We start from the raw sequence: 7,207 nt of genomic DNA, 5'->3' as shown, positions 1-7,207 counted from the left end.
CCCTTCAAGACTTCCACATGTCTCTGTTGCCACTTATGCAGATTTATTTCTTCCTCATTGATTTCTTTCTATTTTTCCTCTTTACTTTGTGGGTATCAACTAACAGTTTACATTCTCTTGTATTGCTCAGTTCTCTCTATTTGCAGTTCCTACCTTGTGGCAACTTCTGCACATATGGACTTTCCAATTATAAAGTTATAAGAAACAATAATAGATACTAACTTGTCTCTACTTACATTCTGTTCTGCCTTTCGAAAAGTTTTCATGCAAACAGTCATGTTACGACTTCTTTCTGAAGTAAACACCTGATACAGGAGTTTATTGTCAACTCTTCATTAAAGATTGAAGAGCTTCAAAATATTAATTATATTGTATGTTTAACCAAAAACATCAAAGTTGCAAACTACAGCATTTTCTGCATCTCTGCACCCCTCCATCTCAGCACCCCACAGACACTCTCCTTCTCCCCCAGACATCGCAGCCATCTAAATCTTAGGGTTGTCACTCCCTTGCCTGCCTTTGTGGTTCTACATTTAGTTGTGCTTTCTTTAAAGGTGGGATGAAAAGAAAATTATACTGTTTGCATTTTCTCAGACTGTGTTCTTCAATGAGATAGTCTAGCCCCATGTGGCTACTGAGCACCGGAAAAGTGGCTAGTCCAATTTGAGATGTCCTGTACATAAAACGCACACCAGATTTTGAGGATTTAATACTAAAAATAATGTCACATATATCCATATATTTTATTTTGGCTACATGTTGAAATAATAACTGTGGCTATATTATGAATGAAATATATTATTACAATTAATTTTATCTGTTTCTATATGTTTTAATATGGCTATTAGAAATTTTAAAATTAAATGTGTCTCACATATTTCTATTGGACAGAGCTACTCTAGAACTTATAGTTTTGCCTAGTGTGTTTTTTATGAGATTCAAACATGGTAGGGTCAGTAGCAATATAAATTGTGTGTTGTATTTTCCTTTATTCTTCCATAGTGCTGTTGGTAGACAGTTGGATTTGTTCCATTTTTTCCCCAGTTGCAAACAGTGCTGTTTGAGTGAGCAATGGATTCTATAGGCTACTACTAGGTTCTGAAGTTTACACCTGTACATCTTAGTAGATACACAACTTGTATTCTGACCTGGTTGTGCCATTTTCACTTCTACCAGCACCAGAGGTAACTCCCATACTCTATATCGGGGTCACCAAACTTTTTGTGTAAAGACCCACGTAGTAAATATTTGAGGCTTTAGCTACAAGTGTTAAAATTGAGCAACTGTTTTCCATGAAAAACTAATAATCTTTTTTATACTTTTTTTTAAGATTTTATATATTTATTTTTAGAGAGAGGGGAAAGGAAGGAGAAAGAGAGGTAGAGAAACGTCATTTTGTAGTTGCCTCTCGCACACCCCACAGTGGGGACCCTGGCCCACAACCCAGGCATGTTCCCTGACTGAGAATCGAACCAGCAACCCTTTGGTTCACATGCTGGAACTCAACCCACTGAGCCACACGAGCCAGGGCTTCTTTACACTTTTCATTTAAAAAAATATAAAAAGAATTTTTGGATCATGGGCTGTACAAAAGCAAATGGTAGGCTAGATTTGGCCCATAGGCTGGAGTTTGCCAAACCTTCTCTACATCACTGTCTACCCTTGATATTATCAGATTTTAATTTTAGCCAATCTTATGGGTACAAAGTGATGTTTCATTTGGTTTTAATTTGTATTACTGTACTCACTAATGAGGATGAGCATCCTTTCATTGGTTTATTGACCTGTCATGTTTTCTTTCTGTGAAATTCTTGTTTAATTCTATTGCCTATTTTTATTGATCTGGTTTTATTTTATAGGCAATGGAATTTCCCTTTGTTGAGAGAAAAGATTACATGAATGTTCTTAGATCATGTAGCTAAGAAGAAACAAATCATGGACCCAGGTCTATCTTTCTAATTAGAATGCCTTTCATGCTTTCACTAAAAATAAAGTCTCACAGTGTTACAAAGTTTTATACTCTAATTTAATACTACTGTTCCCATTTTGAAGTAAATATATTTTCTTCTTAGCTTCCAGTAGATTTCATAATGCACATTTGGATAAAGGTAGCAACTTTTTTATGATTGAGATTTGCTTTAAGAGCATCACATTGCTAGAACTGTGTAGCTGTTTCTCTCAGTTCATATTTTACAGAGCATGTCATAGCTATTCTCTCTTCCTAATCATGAGAATCTAATTATACTTTGCTCAGTTGGAAAGCTGGACTTCCCCAGTTGTCTTGCAACTTTTGATGGCCATGTGATAAGCACGGAAATCCATTAAGTGGAACTTCTGGGAAAAGTTATTATTCTCCTGATAAGAAGGGATAGATTCAGCCTGTACTGGCCTTTGCGTCTCCTCTCTACTTCTTCCTGGAATTTACTCAGTGCCCAACAGTGCAGTAGCCATCTTGCAAGCATAGAAGATAGAAAGATTCTGTATTTCCAGTGACTTCCTTGATCACCTGCACCAGCCTTGGACTACCTCCAGATATCTTATTATTGGAGAAAAATAAAACCTCCTTCCATTTAAATAAGTTATTCTGCTTAGGTTTCTGCCAAAACAGCTAAAGCCAACTCTAATTGAGGAAGGCAGAAACAAAGACTTACAGAAGTTCTACCTCATATTTGAAGCATTTTTAGGAAATAATTTTTCAGAAAAAAAAGATAAATTCTACAGAAGACACATCATAGGAAGTTCTTCAAAATTGTTTGAAAAATTATTGTATATTGCAGGAAAACTTTTCCCATTTTCTCAACATTTCATTTTGTAAATATTGAGGAGCTAAGGTGTAATATAAAACAACACTGTTACTTATTTAGCTTAATTTATCAAATTAAACAAAGAAGAATGCAATAAGAGTGTCCCTAGAATCTGGGATAAGACACCAGGTCATAATATCTAAAATCAGAAAAGGCGCTCCTTCTTTCTTTCTGCTACATAGTATTCCATTGTGTAAATGTACCAAAGTTTTTTGATCCATTCATTTACTGATGGGCACTTAGGTTGCTTCCAGCACTTGGCTGTTATAAATTGTGCTGCTATGAACATTGGGGTGCATAGGTTCTTTTGGATTGGTGTTTCAGGGCTCTGAGGGTATAATCCCAGCACTGGAATTGCCAGGTAAAAAGGCAGTTCCATTTTTAGGTTTCTGAGGAAATTCCATACCGTTTTCCACAGTGGCTTTACCACTTTGCATTCCCACCAGTAGTGCACTAGGGTTCCCTTTTCTCTGCATCCTCTCCAACACTTTTTGTTTGTTGATTTGTTTATAATGGCCATTCTAACCAGTGTGAAGTGGTATCTCATTGTGGTTTTAATTTGCATCTCTCTGATGGCTAGTGACGCTGAGCATCTTTTCATATGTCTCTGGGCCCTCTGTATGTCTTCCTTGGAGAAGGAAGTCCTTTGCCCATTTTTTAATTGGGTTGTTTGTCTTCCTGGAGTGGAGTCATGTGTGTTCTTTATATATTTTAGAGATCAAACCCTTGTCCAAGGTATCCTTGGCAAATATGTTTTCCTATATAGTTGGTTCTCTTTTCATTTTAATGCTTTTTTCTTTAGCCATGCAGAAGCTTTTTAATTTGATGAGGAACCTAATCAACAAAACAAACAAAAGCAAAATATAACCAGAGACATTGAAATTAAGAACAATCTGACAGTAACCAGAGGGGAGGCAGGAGGGGATAATGGAGGGGAAGGGAAGAAGGGTTTTCAGGAACAACTATAAAGTACACATGGACAAAACCAAGGGGGGTTGGAAGCAAGGGAGGGAGGTGGGGATGGCTTGTGTGTGTGTGGGGTGGGATGGGGGGTTAAATGCAGACAACTGTACTTGAAGAATAAAATAATTAAAAAATAAAATAAAATGAAAAAAATAATAAAATAAAATCACGAAAGGACATTAGTGTGGTAGGAGAGACAAAACATGGGATTTTGTGGTTGACCAGACAGACTTGTATTCAAAATTTGACTGTGTCAGTTACTAGCTATTTGGTCTTTGGCTTGCTGGGATTTATTTAGTCATCTGTAAAGTAAGGGTAATAACACTGTCTTTATAATATAGCTGTTATAAGGATTAAATGCCTTTACAGCATCAAGCACTTCTCTTAGATCCTCTTTCTTCTTCTGAGAGTGATTCTAGTAAGGAAAACAAATATATAATGAGTAAAAAATAATTTTTAGATGTCAGGAAGCCTGAAACATGGATTTCAAATAGTTGTGAGGATCTTTGATAATTGAGTGGTTAGGTTGAAAAATACAGATATTTATCATTTTTTTAAAAATTTTTATTTATTTAATTTTAGAGGGGAGAGGGAGAGAAACATCAATGTGTGGTTGCTTCTCACATGCCCCCTGCTGGGGACCTGGCCCACAACCCAGGCATGTGCCTTGACTGGGAATTGAATGGGCGACCCCTTGCTTCATAAGCCCACACTCAATTCACTGAGCTACAACAGCCAGGGCTATTTATCATTCTTTAGCTTTAACTGGTGCTTGAAAGACTGTTAGAACAAACCTCCCACCACACGTGTGCGCACACACACAAGAGTTACCTCAGTAAGTCCCACTCATTCTTCTGGTTTCAGCATTGGTGTCATTCCCTTAGAGCGCCTTGCCCAGCTGCTTTCTTCCGTTTGTGCTTGATCCTGATTTGACTTTTAACATTTTGTATTGTAATCACCTGCTTGCTTACTTGCTGCTTCATTCCCTAGTCTGCTAGCTGCTTAAAGGTAGGGAGCATGTTTGATTCACCATCTTATCCCAGTACTGAACCCAGTTTCTGACATAGTAGATGTTTAACAAGTTCTTTTTGCATGCATTAGTGTTAAGTGAAGCAGTGAGTAAATGGGTGACTTCTACATGCTTGTGTGCAAGGCCAATCCACGTAGATTGTCACCAAAGGACCTAAAATATAGTCACTTGCACTGTAGATTGATTCACTTAAGGAAAACATTATAATTGAAGACAAATTGGATTGCATGAAGCTGAGGACAAATAGAGATAGGGGCTAAAAATCTGTGTCCCTCTGTCCACTGAGCATCTCTCATGGGAGTGGAAGTTCTATTCAAAGTGACATAAAAAAACTGCAATCCTAGAATTTAGGATTTGAATATTCCTCTGAATAAAAAGCAACATTTCTGAAACACAACAGTCATGTTTTATGGAAAAAAGGTGTCCTTTGTAGGTGACAAACACTGAGACTTGATATATGTATTAATATAATTTTATATCAATATAATAAAATAACACAAATAAAATATAAACAAAGTATATACTTATAAAAAAAGTAATAGAATAAAATAATAAAACTTCATTTTATATCTCAAACAACATTGATATTCATATAAATATATGTTAATAGATTTTTTCACATTAAAATTTTTGGTAAATATAGAACAAATGATTTTCTCAAAATGTCCTCAACTAGACTAGCCCCATAAACACAAGTGCCCTGGAGATGTCCCCCTTTATCCTGGTTACCCCAAACACTTCCCATTTAGATGGCCTTTATAACATGCCTTATCACAGGTGGAAAAAATATCCTGTCAGGTTCGGGAATTAAGACTATGAATTGATCACGCACAAGAAACTGTTAAGAGTCCCTGTTAAATATATGCTATTAAGAAAACTCTGAGGAAGAAAAATACTTTATGGACTTCATGTGCAAAGGAATAAAAACAAGACCAGCACATTAATAAGAGGAAAGACTAGGAGATCTCACATTTTTTGAAGTAAATTTCAACTGGAGTAAAAAAGTAAATGTAGTACAAATAAAATAATAAATATAAAAGAAAATAGAGATGATTTTTAAAAATCTTGTCAGAGGTAGAAGACAGTTTATTCAGAAACAAAACAGAGTAATTAAAAAAATAGCAAATCCAGAAAGATCCCAAACAAATGTAAATTTTTAAAAAATTGATAAGGATGGCAATTTAAGACAGTAATAAGAAGAATTAGGAGAAAGTATATGTTTAAACCTTTACATTAATTATTTTACTAAAATGAATTCTCAATAGGTACATATAGAATATATACATTAAAAACACAAATGTACTAAAGGATAAAATCAGTAACATTTTTATTTAGTAATGGTAGATGACTCATTAACATTTAATAACCTTAGAGTGGAGAAGGTTATTCTAATTATGATATTCCAAGTATTAAAAAAAGAAAGGTGAATCTGACTCCATAAAGATATTAAACTGATAAGAACAGATGCTACACTTGATCTTAGCCAAAAGGCTGAGAAGCAATGACTCCATACAGATAAAAATAAATTATGCATAGAAATACATGCCATAAACAAATTAAAAGACAATTATTAACTGAAAAATATTTTCAACACCTAAGACAAAACATTAATTATTTATGATACTCTTACAAACAAAAACAGATCAATTAAATCTTTAAAAATAATCAAGGGACATTATTCTAAACTTTCCAGATTAAAAAAGTTTCCAAATGGCCTTAAAATCTATGAGTAGATATTCAATTACATACATTATTGGGAGCATGCAAATTAAAGCAGTATGACTTATTTTACCTACTGAATAAATAACGAATGAAAAGGTCAAGAAAAACAGTGTAGGCTAAAGAGTAGGAAGACAATGACTCAGCATGTAGCAGCCAAAAATGGTGTGATCACAGTGAAGGACCATTTGGCATTCTCTATCAAATTTTAAGGTGTATGCATGTCCTTTGACTCAGCAGTTTTATTTTTAGAAATTTTAACTACAGGTACAACAGATATGTTCACACATGTGTAAAAGATATATTTACAAGGATGTTTATTGCACTTTTGTATGAAATAGACTATGACTACAATATAAATGTCCATAAATAAAAATTCTGTGACAACCATATCATGGAATATAATACTACAACTTATAAAATGCTATTAAAAATTAACAGATACCTGCATTATGTTTACTAAAGGTCATTTAATTTTCATAATAGTAGTAGGTGCTGTTATTATCCTTATTTTATGGGTGAGAAAACTGTGTGGCAGATAGGTTAAACAGTATTACATGTTGAAGTCAAGATTTAATTTGAGCAAACTGGATCTGGAATCTGTGCTCCTACACACAGAATGAGCTTCTTATGAAAATTATAATGCTCACTTTTGCCTTTTTTTATAACTAGGTGCACAATATGGTTATCA

General features: G+C 34.6%; 1 pseudogene; it reads right to left on the bottom strand.

The window, feature by feature from the left end:
* Positions 1-6,175: 6,175 nt before the first annotated feature.
* LOC112309438 (U2 spliceosomal RNA) lies at positions 6,176-6,300 on the bottom strand (annotated as a pseudogene).
* Between the last annotated feature and the right edge of the window lie 907 nt (positions 6,301-7,207).

The sequence above is a fragment of the Desmodus rotundus genome, chromosome 3, assembly GCF_022682495.2.
Source record: "Desmodus rotundus isolate HL8 chromosome 3, HLdesRot8A.1, whole genome shotgun sequence".
Classification (NCBI taxonomy): domain Eukaryota; kingdom Metazoa; phylum Chordata; class Mammalia; order Chiroptera; family Phyllostomidae; genus Desmodus; species Desmodus rotundus.
Note: the sequence above shows the minus strand (reverse complement) of the source record. Positions and strands in the feature narration are given on the sequence as shown.